The following is a 20,121-nucleotide window of genomic DNA, read 5'->3' on the forward strand; positions in this document are numbered from 1 at the left end:
GGGCGATGCCACATTGGATTTGGTACTGGGTAATGAACCCGGCCAGGTGTTCGATTTAGATGTAGGTGAGCACTTTGGCGATAGTGATCACAATTCGGTTAGGTTTACCTTAGCGATGGGCAGGGACAGGTATATACCGCAGGGCAAGAATTATAGCTGGGGGAAAGGAAATTATGACGCGATTAGGCAAGATTTAGGATGTGTAGGATGGGGAAGGAAACTGCAGGGGATGGGCACAAACGAAATGTGGAGCTCATTCAAGGAGCAGCTAATGCGTGTCCTTGATAAGTATGTACCTGTCAGGCAGGGAGGAAGTTGTCGAGCGAGGGAGCCGTGGTTTACTCAAGAAGTTGAAGCGCTTGTCAAGAGGAAGAGGGCGGCTTATGTTAGGATGAGACATGAAGGCTCAGTTAGGGCGCTTGAGAGTTACAAGCTAGCCAGGAAGGATCTAAAGGGAGGGCTAAGAAGAGCAAGGAGAGGACACGAGAAGTCATTGGCGGATAGGATCAAAGAAAACCCTAAAGCTTTCTATAGGTATATCAGGAATAAAAGAATGATCAGAGTTAGAACAGGGCCAATCAAGGATAGTAGTGGGAAGTTGTGTGCGGAATCAGAGGAAATAGGGGAAGCGTTAAATGAATATTTTTTCGTCAGTATTTAAAGTAGAAAAAGAAAATGTTGCCGAGGAGATTACTGAGATACAGCCTACTAGGCTAGATGGGATTGAGATTCACAAGGAGGAGGTGTTAGCAATTTTGGAAAGAGTGAAAATAGATAAGTCCCCTGGGCCAGATGGGATTTATCCTAGGATTCTCTGGGAAGCCAGGGAGGAGATTGCAGAGCCGTTGTTGTTGATCTTTATGTCGTCATTGTCGACAGGAGTAGTGCCGGAGGACTGGAGGATAGCAAATGTTGTCCCCTTGTTCAAGAAGGGGAGTAGAGACAGCCCTGGTAATTATAGACCTGTGAGCCTTACTTCGGTTGTGGGTAAAATGTTGGAAAAGGTTATAAGAGACAGGATTTATAATCATCTTGAAAAGAATAAGTTCATTTGCGATAGTCAGCACGGTTTTGTGAAAGGTAGGTCGTGCCTCACAAACCTTATTGAGTTTTTCGAGAAGGTGACCAAACAGGTGGATGAGGGTAAAGCCGTGGATGTGGTGTATATGGTTTTCAGTAAGGCGTTTGATAAGGTTCCCCACGGTAGGCTATTGCAGAAAATACGGAAGTATGGGGTTGAAGGTGATTTAGAGCTTTGGATCAGAAATTGGCTAGCTGAAAGAAGACAGAGGGTGGTGGTTGATGGCAAATGTTCATCCTGGAGTTTACTTACTAGTGGTGTACCGCAAGGTTCTGTTTTGGGGCCACTGCTGTTTGTCATTTTTATAAACGACCTGGATGAGGGTGTAGAAGGGTGGGTTAGTAAATTTGCGGATGACACGAAGGTCGGTGGAGTTGTGGATAGTGTCGAAGGGTGTTGTAGGGTACAGAGGGACATAGATAGGCTGCAGAGCTGGGCTGAGAGATGGCAAATGGAGTTTAATGCGGAGAAGTGTGAGGTGATTCACTTTGGAAGGAGTAACAGCAATGCAGAGTACTGGGCTAATGGAAAGATTCTTGGTAGTGTGGATGAGCAGAGAGATCTTGGTATCCAGGTACATAAATCCCTGAAAGTTGCTACCCAGGTTAATAGGGCTGTTAAGAAGGCATATGGTGTGTTAGCCTTTATTAGTAGGGGGATCGAGTTTCGGAGCCACGAGGTCATGATGCAGCTGTACAAAATTCTGGTGAGGCCGCACCTTGAGTATTGCGTGCAGTTCTGGTCACCGCATTATAGGAAGGATGTGGAAGCTTTGGAAAGGGTGCAGAGGAGATTTACTAGGATGTTGCCTGGTATGGAAGGAAGGTCTTACGAGGAAAGGCTGAGGGACTTGGGGTTGTTTTCGTTAGAGAGAAGGAGGAGGAGAGGTGACTTAATAGAGACATACAAGATAATCAGAGGGTTAGATAGGGTGGATAGTGAGAGTCTTTTTCCTCGGATGAGGATGGCAAACACAAGGGGACATAGCTTTAAGTTGAGGGGTGAAAGATATAGGACAGATGTCAGAGGTAGTTTCTTTACGCAGAGAGTAGTAGGGGCGTGGAACGCCCTGCCTGCAACAGTAGTAGACTCGCCAACTTTCAGGGCATTTAAGTGGTCATTGGATAGACATATGGATGTAAATGGAATAGTGTAGGTCAGATGATCGGCGCAACATCGAGGGCCGAAGGGCCTGTACTGCGCTGTAATATTCTAATTCTAATTCTAATCACGCGCTCATGCGGTCGCTTCCATGCATGGAAAGGTGATTCCACACTACAATACACTATGGATATAAAACGAAAGCTGTATACTGGAGAATGCTTAGCAGTGGAACGTTCTGTAGCCTCGGAAAGTAAACCTTCCATTGGGAAATATATTAACTTTGTTCTTTTTCGTTATAGTTAAATTGCAACTGGATTTGTACATTGCAAATCTTACAAACTAATACAAAAATATGACAGCAAAAAGATTGGAAATTCATTTTGGCAGCAGCACACTGATAAATGTTGTACTCAACCCGCAACAACGCCACATCAGTTGGACCTAACTTCATTTACGCAGACGAGCGGGAAAAAAATACATGCTCAAAAGAAATCTAAAATTACAAGTCTCTGTTGTCAGGATATTCGACATTTCTGAGCTGTCACTGGTGAAGGGTTTGTTGAGCTCGCACAAGAGCTTATCAATGTGGGTGCTACATACGGTCGAGTATCAGCATCAAGTGTGTTACCAAATCCAAGTACAGTTTCAAGAAGGTGTCGTGATGTGGCCGAAGGAAAGAGAAAGCAACTAATTACTCAGATTACTGACATACTGAAGGATGTGAATGTGGGAATGACAGCTGACATGTGGACGGACGACGACTGTAAATCCATTGTATGTTGATAACTTATCATTACATCACAGTAGGTGTTAACCTTTTCCACCGAGCAGGATCAGCAGGGAGAGGAACTTCAGCTTCGCCGGAAGGACAATCAAACAGCGGAGGACTGCCTGTAAGCCTTCCACTGTTGACTCTACTCTTTTCTTCCATGACAATTTATAAGACCTGCTGTTCTTTTCGCTTTGTTTGCTTGCTATGTCTATAACAAAGAATACTTACTTGCTATGTCTGTAACTGAGACTACAAAATAAAATGTTCAGCTAACTGCCCATTGGGTGCTTCATCGGAGTTGGCGATTTGTTTTCTTTATAATCGGCAGTTTGATGCGATTTGTTTCTGCTATATCTGGTTATTATCGCAGTGCTGTTTGTCGGAGCTTGCTGTGGGAAATGGTTTCTGCGTTTCCTACTTTACAACAGTGACTACAATTTACAAAGACCTTCATTGGGTGGAAAGTGGTTTGGAATGTCCTGAGGTTGTGAAAGGTGATAGAGAATAGCAAGTCTTTCTTTGTGGAGGGAAAATTGATAATCTTATGAGAAGACTGCTTAAAAATCATGAGGGAGTCAAGACGTTGCTTGAAGGTCACAGAAGGGACAGGCTGATATTTCTGACAGAAAAGAGAAATACTGTGTTTATTTGAGTGTTATCTGCAAAAAACTTAGTCCGGCTCCTGGTTGTGGCATGTTTATTTTTATGTACTCATGGAGATGGAAGATAGATGTTCAATAAATACGTTACTGCATTTGATCAATGTTAGATTATTTGTTTTGCATTTTAATACTTCAAATCAGTGTCTCTGGGATGATTTATCGCTTCTGGGACTGAACTGTAATCTTCAAGAGGAACAAGACAGCCCAGTGTGTAAAAGCAATTAACAAGCAGCGCTTGCTGATTGTACGTTTTTGTAGCACTGCCAGATGAACAAAGATCTCAAAGGATAGTTGGGCATTCAAAGCTCTGGAGGGTTGAGATTCATCCATGACATCAAATAATTTAGGGGTAAGAATACGAATCGCTATGTAATTTTGTATTAAATGTCAATGCTAGAAATTGTTCAACATACTTTCTGAACACTAACTTATCTGTCTTTTTTTTGTTTTGTTTTTGCTTTGTAGGCTATTCGAGGTGCTGGTGGTGTTTATGCTGATCAACCATCAGAGGTCCTCAATCAGAAATGGGCGTCACAGTGATGCAGTGGTTAGCACCGCAGCCTCACAGCTCCCGCGACCCGGGTTCAATTCTGGGTACTGCCTGCGCAGAGTTTGCAAGTTTTCTCTGTGTCTGCATGCGCTTTCACCTTCAAAAGACTTGCAAGTTGATAGATACATTGGACATTACACATTTCCCCTAGTGAAGGTAAGTAGTCGGAGAATAGTGGGGGTGTTGTGGAGAACATGGGATTAATGTAGAGTTAGTATAAATGGTGGTTGTTGGTTGGCACAGACTTGGTGGGCCGAAGGGCATGTTTCAGTGGTGTACCTCGAAATAAAAAAGAAAAATGGTACTGCATATCTACACTTGCATTAATGGCCTGAACGGGTCTGCGAAGGAAACCCGACCCTGGCCCGAATCCCGTGCCCGACTGGACCATGATAATTAATCACTCAGGACTTCCTCCTTGTCTCGCCATCTCAGCTCTTCACTGGATAACCTTGCAGCAAGTAATTCAACCTGTAAAGCAGGAGTCCAGGTAATGTATATTGTCTGAGCCCTCGGGCAATTGTGTTCATTTTAAGCAATACTGGAAGAGTCTGGCAAACCCATGTGGCCACAACTCCATGGGTATCTGTTTAACTACTGACCAAAGAATCACTGACTCTGAGGCTCTAATCTTCATCTTTTCGATCAACCTTGCGAGTCAAATTACAGTTTTTGTTGCTTATCTGCACAAACTTAAAAAGTGGAACTCGGCAGGTTGGTAAAGTGAACATTCCGGTGGTTGGGCCGTGCTCGCATCAGGGCGGGTCCGGTTGAGCTACGGTCTGGTCGGGCGCAGGGAGAAATTGAGGGACTCGTGTCGGGTCGGGCTCGGTTCGGAAGGGGTTCTGTCTTCTGTTACTTTTTAGATGAGTAGGCTTTTGCTTGACAGTATTAAATGTCTGCAAGCATAAAGCAATAGACAAATATGATGAAATAGCATCCTTCTTGAGCCAGAAGTGCCAAATAGATCATCCATCTTGCCCAGCTCCAGAGGCCCTCAGCATCACATAGAAACATAGAAAATAGGAGCAGGAGTAGGCCATTTGGCCCTTGCGGCCTGTTCCACCATTCAAAAAGGATCATGGCTGATCATTTTGAATTCAGGACCCTGTTCCCGCTTTTTCCCCATATTCCTTGATCCCTTTGGCATTAAGAAATATATCTATCTCCTTCTTGAATATATGTACTGATTTTGCCTCCACTGCCTTCTGCGGTAGAGAATTCCACAGGTCCTCCATCCTCTGAGTGAAGATATTTCTCCTTATCTCGGCTTTAAATGGCATACCCTGTATCCTGAGACTATGACACCTGGTCATGTACTACCCAGCCATCGGTAACATCCTCCCTGCATCTGACTAGTCCAGCCCTGTTTGAATTTTATACGTTTCCAAGAGATCCCCTCTCATTCTTCTAAATTCTCGTGAATATAGGCTTAGTTGACCCAATCTCTCCTCATACGTCAAATCTGCCATCCCAGGAATCAGCCTCGTAAATCTTCTTTACACTTCCTCCTTGGTAAGAACATTCTTCCTCAGATAAGGAGACCAAAACGGCACACAATACTCCAGATGTAGTCTCACCAAGGCCCTGTATAACTATATTAAGACATCGTTGCTCCTACACTCAAATCATCTTGCAATGAAGGCCAACATACCAATCGCCTTCCTAACTGCTTGCTGCACCTGAATGCTTGCTTCCAATGACTGGTGTACCAGGACACCGAGGTTTCGTTGCACTTTCCCCTTTCCCAATCTATCACCATTCAGGTAATAATCTGCCTTTCTGTTTCTACAACCAAAGTGGAGAACCTCATATTTATTCACATTATACTGCAGCTGCTATGCATTTGTCCACTCATCCAACTTGTTCAAATCACATTGGAGCCTCTTTGCATCCTGCCGACAGCTCACAATCCGCGCACCACCACCCCCTCCCCCCCGCGCACCCCGATGCACACCCTCCACCCAGCTTTGTGTCGTCTGCAAACTTGGAAATGTTACATTTAGTTTCCTCACCTCAGCCATTAATATATATTGTGAATAGTAGGGGCCAAAGCACTGATTCCTGCTAGCCCACTAATCGCTGCCTGCCACCCAGAAAAAGAACCATTTATTCCGACTCTCTGTTACCTGTCTGTCAATCAATTCTCAATCCATGCCAGTATATTGCCCCCAATCCCATGTGTTTTAAGTTTGCACACTAACCTCTTATGTGGAACCTTATCAAACCCTTCTGAAAATCCAAATACACCATATCCACTGATTCACCAGTATCTATTCTGCTAGTTACATCCTCAAAAAAACCCAGTAGATTTGTTAAGCATAATTTCCTTTTCATAAACCCATGCTGACTTTGTCCAATCCCGGTTTTGATTTCCAGGTGTCCTGCTATCACATCCTTTAGAATAGCCTATAGCATTTTCCCCACTACTGATGTAAGGCTAACTGGTCTGAAATTTCCTGTTTTCTTTTCGCTCGCTCCTGTTTTAAAGAGTGTTACATTTAAAGAGGGGTTACATTTGCCACATTCCAAACTGTAGGAACTGCTCCAGTGTCTATAGAATTTAGGAAGATGACCACTAATGCATCCAATATTTCCATGGCCACTTCCTTTAGTAATTTGGAATGTAGATTATCAGGCCCTGGGGATTTGTCGACCTTTATCCCCATTAATATTCCGAGTTTTTTTTCACTAATATTGATTTAATTCAGTTCCTCCCGCTCATTAAACCTTTCGTTCCCTAATATATCTGGGAGGTTATTTGTGTCCTCTTTTGTGAAGACAGAACCAAAGTATGCGCTTAATTGTTCTGCAATTTCTTTCTTCCCCATTATTATTTCCTCATTTTCTGACTGTAAGGAACCTACAGTTGTCTTCACTAATCCTTTTCTCATCACATATTTGTATTAGCTTTTCCAGTCAGTTTTTATGTTCCCTGCAATTTCACTCTCATAGGCTGTCTTCCCCCGCTTAATAAACATCTTTGTCCTCCTTTGCTTTTTCTGGCAAATTTTTATGCCTCCTCATCCAATCACAGTTGTCAGTCTTTAGCAAATCAGATTCATGCCACGTGACACCATGAAACATCTGAGGGTATTGGATGCTGCAAAAGCTATGGACCTGACAATATTCCGGCAATAGTACTGAAGACTTGTGCTGCACAACTTTAACACCCCTAGATAAGCTGTTCCAGCACTGCTACAATATGGCAATGTGCAAATTGCCCAAGTATGCCTGCACTTAAATCCAACCCGGCTAATTACTGTCCTATCAAGCTACCCTTGATCATTAGCAACGTGATGGAAGGTGACAATGCTATGAAGTGGTACTTGTGCAGAAGTACCTTGCTCACTGAAGCTCATTTGGGTTCCGACAGGGCCACGCAGCTTCTCACCTCATTACAGCCTTGGTTAAAACATGGACAAAAGAGCTGAACTTAAAATGTGAGGTAACAGTGACTGCCCTTGACCTCAAGGCAGCATTTGACTGAGTATGGCATCAAGGAGCCCCAGCAAAACTGCAGTCAATGGGAATCAGGGATAAAACTCTCTGCTGGTTGGAGGCATACTTAGCAGAAAAGAAGATGGTTGTGGTTGATGCAAATCAATCCTATCAGCTTTGGACATCACTGCGGGAGTTCCTCAGGGTACTGTTCTAGGCCCAACCATCTTCAGCTGCTTCATCAATGACCTTCTTTCAAACATAAGGTCATAAGTGGGGATGTTCGCTGATGATTGCACAATGTTCAGCACTAGTCGTGACTCCTCAGCTAATGAAGCAGCCCATGCTCAGATGCAGCAAGACTTGGACAGCATCCAGGCTTGAGTTGATAAGAGGAAAGTAATATTCATGCCACACAAGTGTCTGACAATGACCATCTCACACAAGATAGAATGTAACCATCTGCCCTTGGTGTAAAATGGTACTACAATCACTGAATCCCCACTATCAGCAACCTGGCATAACATTGACCAGAATCTAAACTGGACCAGCCACAAATTACTCCTGCAAGAGACGGTCAGAGGCGAGGAATCCTGTGGCTAGTAACTGACCTCCTGACTCCCCAAAACCTGTCCAGCAACGACAAGGCACAAGTCCGAAGTGTGATAGAATCCTATCCACTTGCCTTGATGGGTGCAGCTCGAAGAAAATTCAAAAAAGCACGACATAATGTCGGACAAAGTAGCTCGCATGATGGCACCCCATTCACCATCTTCAACATTCACTCACTCCCCCACCAAAGCACAGTGGCAGCAGTGTGTACCATATACAAGATGCACTGCAGCAAAGCACCAAGGCTCCTTAGACGGAACCTTCCAAACCGTGACCTCTACCACCTAGAAGGAAAGGGACGGCAGGTGCATCGGAACAGCAGCACTTGCAAGTTCCCCTCCACGCTACAAACATTCCTGACGTGGAACTATATCACAATTTCTTCACTGTCACTGGGTCAAAATCCTGGAACTCCCTTCCGAACAACACCGTGGGTGTCCCTACCCCACATGGACTGCAGCAGTTCAAGAAGGCAGCTCACCACCACCTTCTCAATGGCAATTCGGGATGAACAATGAATGCTGGCCTAATCAACGATGCCCACATCCCATAAAGGAATTAAAAAATGCAACATCCTCTTGCACTGTAACATCCCTAAGTAATACAATAGCCCAATCAGCGCAACAGACCACGGCATTGCTAAAGCATCCTGCTATACAACAGGCTCTTGCAGTGCAACAGCTACTTTGAGTCCAAGAGCTTCTTCCAGTGCAATTGCTCATCCAGTGCAAAGGTTCCACGCAGCGTATCGTCCCTTGTACTGAACCACATGCAATGCAATGGCACCTTGCAATGCAATATCCTTTGCAATGCAAACCCTCGGAAAATGCAACAGCCCCTTGCAGTGCAAGAGCCAGTTGCTGTCGAATAGTGCCTTGCTTTGCCAAATCGAATTGCAATGTAATAGCTCAGAGCAATTCAATTGTCCTTTGAATAGAGCAGTCTGTGTCAATGCAAAAGCCTTTTGCCATGTAATAGCCACTTGCAGTGAAATAGCAATTTGGACTGCAATAACCTCTTGCAATGCAATTTCCCGTGTATTTGTGCAGCTTCATGCAGTTCTTTAGTCCTTTGGAGAACAATAGCCACATGCAATACAATACCACATTGCATTGCAATACTCCCTCAAAATACAATAGCATCTTATGTTCGCAAGGCCTGTAGGTAAGTAATTATCATTTCTTGCGAGGGGAATTGAATACTAACGCAGGGAGGTTATGTTTCAGCAATACAATGCATTGGTGAGGCCACATCTGGAGTACTGAGTACTGTACGGGTGTCCTTATTTAGAATAGGATGTAAATGCGTTGCAGGAGCGACAGATAAAGTTTACCAGCCTATTCCCTGGAAAGGTTGAGCTGCCTTATAAGGAAAGATTGGGCAGGCTAGGCATGCATCCGCTGGAATTTAGAAGAGTAAGAGGCAACTTTATTGAAACATATAAGATCCTGAGGGGTCTTGACAGGGTGGATGTGGAAAGGATGTTTCCCGTTGTGAGGTAATCTAGAACTAGGGGGTCACTGCTTAAATATCAGGGGTCGCCCATTTAAGACAGAGATGAGGAGATATTATTTTCTTTCAGAGGATCGTGAGTTTTTGGAATTCTCTTCCTCAAAAGGCGATGGAAGAAAAGCCTTTGAATATTTTTGAGGCAGAGGAAGATAGATTCTTGATAAGCAAGTGGATGAAAGGTTACCGGGGGTAGGTGGAAATGTGGAGTAAGCAGTTTAGCAATGAACTTATTTAATTGCGAGCAGGTTCGATGGGCAGAGTGGCCAACTCCTGCTCCTAACTCATGTGTTTGTAAGTTTGTATGAGAAGCAGAGTAACGTTTCAGATCTGTGACGTTTCTTCAGAAGGTCAGGAACCTGAAATGTTAACTCTGCACCGATCTCTCCAGATGCTGCGTGACCTGCTGAGTATTCCCAGAACTTTCTGCTTTTATAACTCGTGAAAGAAGGATTATTTTGACGAAACGCAGTTCACCCAATAGGAGGCTTAACTGCGACATTTGTTCTTCACGAGCTTCTCAGGTAACCTCACAAAACAGTGACAGTAGCGGGATTCGAACCCACGCCCCTAATGGGACTGGAAACTAAATCCAGCGCTTTAAACCACTCGGCCATGCTATCACATAAAAACGAATTTGATGAGATGGCTGAGAGTTTAAAGTAGTTGGACCGCGAATCTTTTGACCTCTGCACGCATTGTTCTGAATTCCACCCTCATTGTTACTGTATTACAGGATAGCTGTGTTTTACATTTTTCCAACACGTGAAAGAATCTTGCATCCGAGTCCCAGTATTCCGAAAACCATAATGGGGGCGGGGTGGTGGTCTGTAATAAAAACAAGAAATGCTGGAACCACTCAGCAAGTGTGGCAGCATCTGTGGAAATAGAAGCAGAGTTAACGTTTCGGGTCAGTGACTCTTCATCGGAACTGACAAATATTGGAAAAGTCACAGGTTATAAGCAAGTGAGGTGGGGGTGGGGCAAGAGATAACAAAGGAGGTCTAGATTGGACCAGGCCACATAGCTGACCAAAAGGTCACGGAGCAAAGGCAAACAATATGTTAATGGTGTGTTGAAAGACAAAGCATGAGTACAGATTAGGTGTAAATACACTGAATATTGAACAGCAGCAAGAGCAAACCTGAAAAAAAACAATGGGTAAGCAAACTGAGCAAACTAAGATGAAATGAAATAAATGCAAAAAAAAGGATTGTAAAAAATGTAAAAAAGAATGTGGAAAAAAGGAAGAAACAATAACTAAAAATGAAAGTAAAATGGGGGGCTGTCATGCTCTGAAATGATTGAACTCAATGTTCAGTCCGGCAGGCTGTAGTGTGTCTAATCGGTAAATGAGATGCTGTTCCTCGAGCTTGCGTTGATGGTGGGCTGTACTTGGGTATTGGTTCCAATGCTGTCTTACTCTGTTTGCTCAAACAGAAAAGTCCTCAGAATTGGATGTGTCACAGTTTTTCAGCCACTCAGTCTGAGGCACATCTGGAACTTGGCCTCAGAGCACAGTTTAACAGTGGAGCGGAGACACTGCGGCCTGTTGTGCCTCCACAGGCAGATCGCCTGCTGTCGAGGACCAGACGCGGGCCTGCGTGATGGATATTGCAGGGAAAAAGGAGGGGCACCAGGGAGGTTTAGCGGGTAGAGGAACAATTTCCTTCACTTCTTCAGTGGTCCCTTTAGGGACCCAATGTTTATAAATGGAATGAAAAAGCTTTGGTTCGCACAGTGCAAAGTCCCAGTTTCTCAGACATTTGCTGAAGGGTCACTGAAACTGAGTAAGAAACTGGCTGACACCCTCTGGCCCCAGACACTGTGTCACATCCTCGGGGCCGACACACTGGTGCCCATCTTCGGGGCTCAGACACTGCTTCACAATCTCGTAGCCCATAAATCTTGATCACTTCCTTGGAGCCAAGATGCAGTGTCACATCCTCGGCTACCGACAGTGGTTTGCATCCTGGTATTCCACAGACCAGTTCACATCTCTGGGTCCAGACGCTACTTCACATCCTCGGTGCTCAGAAGTTGCTTCATATCCTCGGGACAAGGGAACCCTGATAGATTCAGCCCGCTTTATGAGGGTTGAAACAAGGATAATGTTCCAAGCAACGCAGATGCTATTGCGCAAATCATTTCTGCTGATTCGCACAGCTTACCAAGATCCAGGATCTGGGATCAGAGCTATACTTAAAAATATAGTCTTGTCTGCCACATTCGTTCCCCAGCCCTTTTGTTGGAAAGAGAGGGTTCGTCTACAACACAGACCGATAAAAATAACACAAAGTATCGGACAGAATGTAATTTTATAATGTGGTCCGAAATGAGGATAGGAGAGGATATCCTCCGAACTGGAATACGCACAGGTAGGGTTTACAGGAACGTAGAGGACGGTAGAAAGGAATATGGACGATGTGGAAGGGAGGAATGTGGAATGAGTGGAAATGTGGGATTTGGAAGTGGAAGGATGGTATTTGGAAGGAAGAGAAAGTGATTGTCAGTAGTTTGGATGTGCAAGGACATAAATGGCAGGGTTTGGATGAGGGGTAAGTAGGATTATTGAAAAGCATAGAGAGGGTTGTGGAGGAGCTGAAGGGAGCGGTGTGGCAGGAGGGAGAGTGGAGGTGCGGAAGGTGGGAAGGGAGGGATGCACATGGAGGGGTAGAGAGGGATGTCGATGGAGCAGAAGGGAGGGATGTGATCGAGGGGAAGGGTGGGATGTGGATGGAGGGGAAGTGATGGATGTGGATGGAGGAGAAGGGATGCATAATAAGGATAAAGGAAGATTTTGTCGATGAGGAGTGAGGAATTTGGAATGGAGAAAAGAAGAGGTTTGGAAGGTAGCAGGAGGGGGTGCGGATGTTTTGCATGGTGAAGTTTGGTATGAGGGGAAAGAGCTAGGTGGAAAATTGGAAGGGAGGGGCTTCGATTAAAGAGCAATGCTGAAGGTGGGAAGTGATGAGTGGGAAAGGGGAGGAAGGGAGGGCTTCGAAATGTTCTGCCCCGATGCAACCTGTCCAGTTTGTACTGGTCCCACCTTCCCCAGAACAGGTTCCAATGTCCCAGGAATCTGAAGCCCTCCCCCATACATCATTTCTCCAGCCACGTATTCATCTGGTATATTCTGCTATTTCCGTTCTCGCTACCACTTGGCACTGGTAGTAATCCTGCGATTACTACCTTTGACGTCCTACATTTTCATTTTCGTCCGAACTCCCGATATTCAGCTTGAAGGACCATGTATTTTTTTTTTACCTGTGTCTTTTATACTGATATGTACCAAGACAACTGGCTGCTTGCACTCCCCTCTCAGAATGCCCTGCAGCTGCTTAGAGACATCCTTGCCCCTAGCACCAGGAAGGCAAAATACCATCCTGGAGTCTTTCTGAGGCCGCAGAAACGCCTGTCTATTCCCCTTATGATTGAATCCACTATCACTATAGCCGTGCCACTCTTCTTCCTCCCCTCCTGTGCTGCAGAGCCAACCATGGTGCCATGAACTTGGCTCTTGCTGCTTTTCCCTGAGCATCCCCCCCAGAACAATATCCAAAGCAGTATATCAGTTAGCGACGGGGGTGGCCACAGGGAACTCCTGTACTACATGCCTTCCTCTACTCTGCCTGGTGGTCACCCATTCCCTTTCTGCCTTTGCTGCATTTGCCTGCGGTGCGACCACCTCGCTAAACATGCTATCTACGACAATATCAACATCGTGGATGCTCCACAGTGAATCCACCTTCAGCTCCAGCTCTGTAATGCGGGTATCCAGTAGCTGCAGATGGATACACTTCCTGCAAACATGGTCGTCAGGGACACAGGAAGCGTTGGAGGAACATATCATGGGTGCGAGTTATTCCCTTTAATTAAAAAAAGTACTAATTACACTAGGGGCCTTGTTTTACTCCAAACATTACCCACGACAGTCGAAGGTCCTCAATACTCCGGTCCTCAGGTAGGCAAGTGCCTAGAGCCCCGCTCTCTCCTTTACAGGTCCCGCTCAGGATGCGATTCCTGCCAGGTCCACGTGCTGCCGCTCCTGTCTCCAGTTACAAATGCCCTACAGCATTTCCAACATTGCAACAGTGACGGCCACTTTAAAACTTAATTTACTCTTTTTCAAATGCTTCTGTGAATCAGCAATTAAATGGCTGAAATGTGAAGATCTGTAAAGGCTTGTTATCATTCCCGAATAATGCTGGTCTTTTAGGCTGTGAGCTATGTTCAACTGCACTTGGAGGAAGCAAGGGTACAGAATGTACTCTGGGTGGGGGACTTCAATGTCCATCATCAAGAGTGACTCGGTGGCACCACGAAGGACCGAGCTGGCCGTGTCCTAATGGACATATCTGCCAGCCTGGGTATGCAGTTGGTGGTGAGGGAACCAACAAGACTGGAAAGCAAACTTGGCCTCGTTCTCACCAATATGCCTACTGCAGATGCATCTGTCCATGACGGAATTGGTAGGAGTGACAACCGTACAGTAGTTGTGGAGACGAAGTCCCGCCTTCACATTGAGGACACCCTCCTTCATGTTGTGTGGCACTACCACCGCGCTAAATAGGATAGACTTCGAACAGCTCTAGCAATGCAAAACCTGGCATCCATGAGGCGCTATGGGCCATCAGCAGCAGCAGCCGAATTATACTTAGCCACAATCTGTAACCTCATGGCCCGGCATATCCTCCACTCTAACATTACCATCAAGCCAAGAGACCAACCTTTATTCAATGAAGAGCGCAGGAGGGCAAGCCAGGAGCAGCACCAGGCATAGCTCAAAATGAGGTGTCAACCTGGTGAAGCTACAACTCAGGACTATCTGCGTGCCAGACTGCATTAGCAGCATGCGATAGACAGAGCTAAACGATCCCATAACCAACGAATCGGATCTAAGCTCTGCAGTCTTGCCACATCCAGCCGTGATTGGTGGTGGACTATTAAACAACTAATTGGAGGAGGTGGCTCCACAAATATCCCCATGCTCAATGTTGGGAGAGCCCAGCACATCAGTACAAAAGATAAGACTGAAGCGTTTGCAAACATCTTCAGCCAGAAGTGCCGAGTTGATGATCCATCTCGGCCTCCTCCTGAGTGTCCCAGCATCACAGATGCCAGACTTCAGCCAATTCGATTCACTCCGCATGATATCAAGAAGCGACAGAAGGCACTGGTTACTGCAAAGGCTTCGGGCCCTGACAATGTTCCGGCAATAGTACTGAAGACCTGTGCTCCAGAACTTGCCGGGCCCCAAGCCAAGTTGTTCCAGTACAGCTACAACACTGGCATCTACCCTGCAATCTGAAAAATTGCCCAAGTATGTCCTGTACACAAAAAGCAGGACAGGTCCAACCCAACCAACTACCGCCCCATCAGCCTACTCTCAATCATCAGTAAAGTGATGGAAGGTGTCATCAACAGTGCCTTCAAGCGGCACTTGCTTCACAATAACCTGTTCAGTGATGCTCAGTTTGGGTTCCGCCAGGGACCTGACCTCATTACAGCCTGGGTTCAAACATGGACAAAACAGCTGAACTCAAGAGGCGAGGTAATAGTGACTTCCCTTGACATCAGGCAGCCCTAACAAAACTGAGGTCACTGGGAATCAGGGGGTAAAACCTCTGTTGGTTTGGGTCATACTTAGTGCAAAGGAAGATGGTTGCGGTTGATGGAAGTCAATCATCTGAGCTCCAGGACATCACTGCAGGAGTTCTTCAGAGTTGTGTCCTAGGCCCAACCATCTTCAGCTGCTTCATCAATGACCTTCCTTCAATAATAAGGTCAGAAGTGGGGATGTTCGCTGATGATTGCACAATGTTCAGCACCATTCGTGACACTACAGATACTGAAGCTTTCCATTTAGAAATGTAACAAGACCTGGACAATATCCAGGCTTGGGCTGATAAGTGGCAAGTAACATTCGCGCCACACATGTGCCAGGCAATGACCATCTCCAACAAGAGAGAATAGAACTATCTCCCCTTGACATTCAATGGCATTACCACCGCTGAATCTCCCACTATCAACATCCCAGGGACTACCATTGACCAGAAACTGAACTGGAGTAGCCACATAAATACCGTTGCTGCAAGAGCAGGTCAGAGGCTAGGAATCCTGCGGCGAGTAACTCTCCTCTTGATTCCCCAAAGCCTGTCCACCATCGACAAGGCACAAGTCAGGAGTGTGATGGAATACTCTCCACTTGCTTGGATGGGTGCAGCTCCAACAACACTCAAGAAGCTCGACACCATCGAGGACAAAGCAGCCGCTTGATTGTCACCCATCTACAAACATTGCCTCCCTCCACCAGCGACACACAGTGGCAGCAGTGTATACCTTCTACAAGATACACTGCAGCAGTGCACCCTTGTTCCTTAGACAGCACCTTCCAAACCTGCGACCTCTGCTAACGAGAAGGACAAGGGCAGCAAATGCATGGGAACATCACCACCTGCAAGTTCCCCTCCAAGTCACACACCATCCTGACGTGGAACTATATCGCCGTTCCTTCAATATCGCTGGGTCAAAATCCTGGAACTCCCTTCCTAACAGCACGGTGGGTATACCTACCTCACACGAACTGCAGCAGTTCAAGAAGGCAACTCACCATCACCTTCTCAACGGCAATTAAGGATGGGCAATAAATGCTTGCCTGGCCGGTTACGTCCAATCCCATGAATGTATTAAAAAAATGGTGTGTGTGTGTGTGTGGGGGGGGGGGGGGGGGGGGGTGGTGGGTGGACGGCAGAGAAAGATGGTGAAAGACAGAGAGAGAGAGGTAGAGGGAGAGAGACAAATAAATCTACACTCAAAACCTTGGTAAACTGAATTTGGAAGGGGCACAGTTATTGAGATCTTGCTATGCGCAGCTTTTCTGCAGAATTTTCTGCATTGCAACAGCGACTGCACTTTTGAATTGAATTCATTGTGTTTAAAGCTCTCCTGAACGCCTGGGATTAATATTCTGAGTTTGAAGCCTATATAATTCCTGAATAATGCTGGTGTTTTGGGCAGTGCCGTGAATTTGAAGGTTCAATGAAATGTGCAGCAGTTCATTGAATTGAGAGTGAGGTTCAGAGAATGTATTTATCTGTCTCTCTCTCTCTTTATCCATATTTCTCTCTCAATAAGAGTAACTCGAGGGAGGGAGACGTAGGCGAGTGAGCAAGCATGGAATGAATTTGAGAGGAAGGGGGCAGCCAGCTGTTCTCACACGGCTGCTTGCGGGATATTGCTGTGAACAAATGGCCTACAGTGCTTCCAAAATAGCAACAGTGACGAGAACTTTAAAAACAAGAATTCTTTGAGTGTCAGAAATTGAAGTCTTAAATGTGAAGTGGTGTAAAGCATTTTTATAACTCCAGAATAATGCTGGTGCCTTCGTCTCACTCTCTCGCTCTCCCGCTCTCTCTCTTCACAACCACCAACCCACCCCACCCTGGTTTGCACTATTGTCAACAAGTCCAAGTGTAGGCTCGTGTTTCTTCCCTTCTCTGTGCATCTTCTCCCCGATTATCTCCGCCTGTCGTCTTGTGGCTCATTGGGGAAAGATACTGAACAGCCATGCAAGAGCATTGGTGGGACAGACTCAAAGGGCTGAATCGACTCCTCTTGTCCATCTGCCAACCAGTGTGTGTGTGTGTGCAGCCTCTGTCTGATTCCCTGATGCGGAGGTTGGAGGAGGGACGGTGGCGAGCAGGTGATAATTCTTTCTGCAGGGCGGGATGTGTCCGGGGCTGGAATCTTCCTGTGCATTAAAGGCTCAGAATGCCAGTTAGCCTATGGGGGTTCATGCTCTATGCCCAGTCCTGTGTTCGGCCAGACACGAGTTAAAGATGCCCAAGGGGTCTGGAATCCATTTGAGAGAATTCCAGTGGTGTAACCGGACTGGAATAGAGGTGAATTAAGATTATCGGGAGACGGAGTGGCACCTAGGAAAGTGATGGAGGTTGGAAATATAGAGGCGGCTGTTCTGGAATGGGGGTTGCACAGCGTGGGAGGGGGTGGTGGATGTTGTCGGGAAATATGATACAGGGTCGAAATTAGTAGAGAAGGGGCTTTGGCAGGGCAGGAAGTGTTTTTCTCAAGGGGAGAGTGTTTACTGTGGGGCCAGGGGGAATTCGAGGGAGATATTCACTGAACGAGTTAGTTTGGTTTGAAATAGGAGGCGGCTATTCCAGGTGAAAAATAAGGAGGAGAGGCTCCTCTTTGTCGAGTTTATAATTGGAGGGTCGCGTCTCCAGGTTTAAAATGGGAATCGAGGCTTCTCCAGGTAAACAAAGTGAAGGTGGGGGAGGGGGGAGGCTTCTTCAGGCTTAAAACGTGGAATGGGTGACTTCTCCAAATTTGAAATGGGAGGGGCTTCTTCTCCATGTTTTAGGAGGTAGGTCTCCGCCATTTTTAAAATGGGAGGGGGTCTTTCCAGGTTTAAGATTGGAGGGGTCTTCATCAGGTATAAAAATGTGGACGGGGCGGGTGGGGGGTGGAATGTTCTCCAGTCTGTTCATGGTGGGGGGTGTTAGATGTGGGACTGTTCACGGGGAGGAGGGAGCTTATATGGGGGTCTGTTCACAGGGGGTAAGGAGATGGGGTGACTGGTCATAGGGGGTAATTAGATAGGGGTCTGATCACATGAGGTAATTAGCTGGAAGTCTGTTCACATGGGGGTAAGTAGATTGCGGCCTGTTCCTGGGGGAGGGGTAAATAAATGGGAGTCTGTTCACAGGGGGTTAATTAGATGGGGGTCTGTTCAAGGGGGTAATTAGAGTCATAGAGTAAGAGTCATGCTGCACAGAAACCGACCCTTCGGCCCCTGGTGTCTGTGCCGGCCATCAAGCACCTAACTATTCTACTCTCATTTTCCAGCACTTGACACTAGCATTGCATGCTATGGCGTTTCAAGTGCTCATCTAAATACTTCATAAATTTTGTGAGGATTCCTGCCTCTACCACCACTTCAAGCAGTGTATTCCAGATTCCAACCACCCTCTGGGTGAAAGATGTTTCCTCAAATCCCCTCTAAACCGCCTGCCCCTTACCTTAAATCTATGGTCCCCTGGTTATTGACCCCACCACTAAAGGAAAAAGTCTCTTCCGATGTAATCTATCAATGCCCCTCATAATTTTGTATACCTCAATCTGGTCCCCCCTCATCCTTCTCTGTTCAAAGGAAAACAATCCTCGCCTTTGCATTCTCTCATCATAGCTGAAATGCTGCAGCCCAGGCAACATCCTGGTGAATCTCCTCTGCACCCTCTCCAGTGCAATCACTTCCTTCCTTTAGTGTGGTTCCCAGAACTGAACAATGTACTCCAGCTGTGGCCTAACATGCATTTTATACAGCTCCATCATAATATCCCTGCTCTGATATTCTATGCCTCTGCTAATAAAGGCCAGTATCCCATATGCCTTCCTAACCACCTTATCTACCTGTGCTACTGCCTTCGGTAATCTATGGACAAGTATACCAAGGTCCCTCTGACACTCTGTACTTCCTAGGGTCCTACCATTCATTGTATATTCCCTTGCCCTCTTAGTCCTCCCAAAATGCATCACCTCACACTTCAGAGGATTAAATTCAATTTTCCACTGCACCGCCCATCTTACCAGCCCATCTATATTGTCCTGTAATTAAAGGCCTTCCTCCTCACTATTTACGACACCACCAATTTTCCTGTCATCTGTGAAGTTACTTATCATACCTCCTATATTCACCACTAACTCATTAATATACACTACAAACAGCAAGGGTCCCAACACTCGTAATAACAACCCTCGACCATCACCCTCTGTTTCCTGCCACTAAGCCTATTTTGGACCCAAATTGCCAAATTATCCTGGATCCCACGGGCTCTTACCTTCTTAACCAATCTCCCATGCGGAATTTTAACGAAAGCCTTAATGAAGTCCATGTAGACTACGTCAACTGCTTTACCCTCATCTACACATCTAGTCACCTCCTCGAAAAATTCAATCAAGTTAGTTAGACACGATCATCCCCTGACAAAGCCGTGCTGACTATCCCTGATTATTCCCTGCTTCTCCAAGTGGAGATTAAGCCTGTCCTTCATAATTTTTTTCCAATAGTTTCCCAACCACTGATGTTAGACTCACCGGCCTGGAATTACCTGCTCTATCCCTGCTACACTTCTTGAGTCATGGTACCAGATTCGCTGTACTCCAGTTCTCTTGCACCTCTCCCATGGCGAGAGAGGATCTGAAAATTTGTGTCAGTTCCCCTGCGATCACCTCCCTTGCCTCACACAGCAGCCTGGGATACATCTCATCTGGGCCTGGGGATTTATCCACTTTTAAACCCGCTAAAGCATCTAATACTGCCTCCCTTTCAATGTTAATATGGTCCAGTATATCACAATCCCCGTCC

Source organism: Heterodontus francisci, chromosome 21 (genome assembly GCF_036365525.1).
Source record: "Heterodontus francisci isolate sHetFra1 chromosome 21, sHetFra1.hap1, whole genome shotgun sequence".
In the NCBI taxonomy this organism is placed as follows: domain Eukaryota; kingdom Metazoa; phylum Chordata; class Chondrichthyes; order Heterodontiformes; family Heterodontidae; genus Heterodontus; species Heterodontus francisci.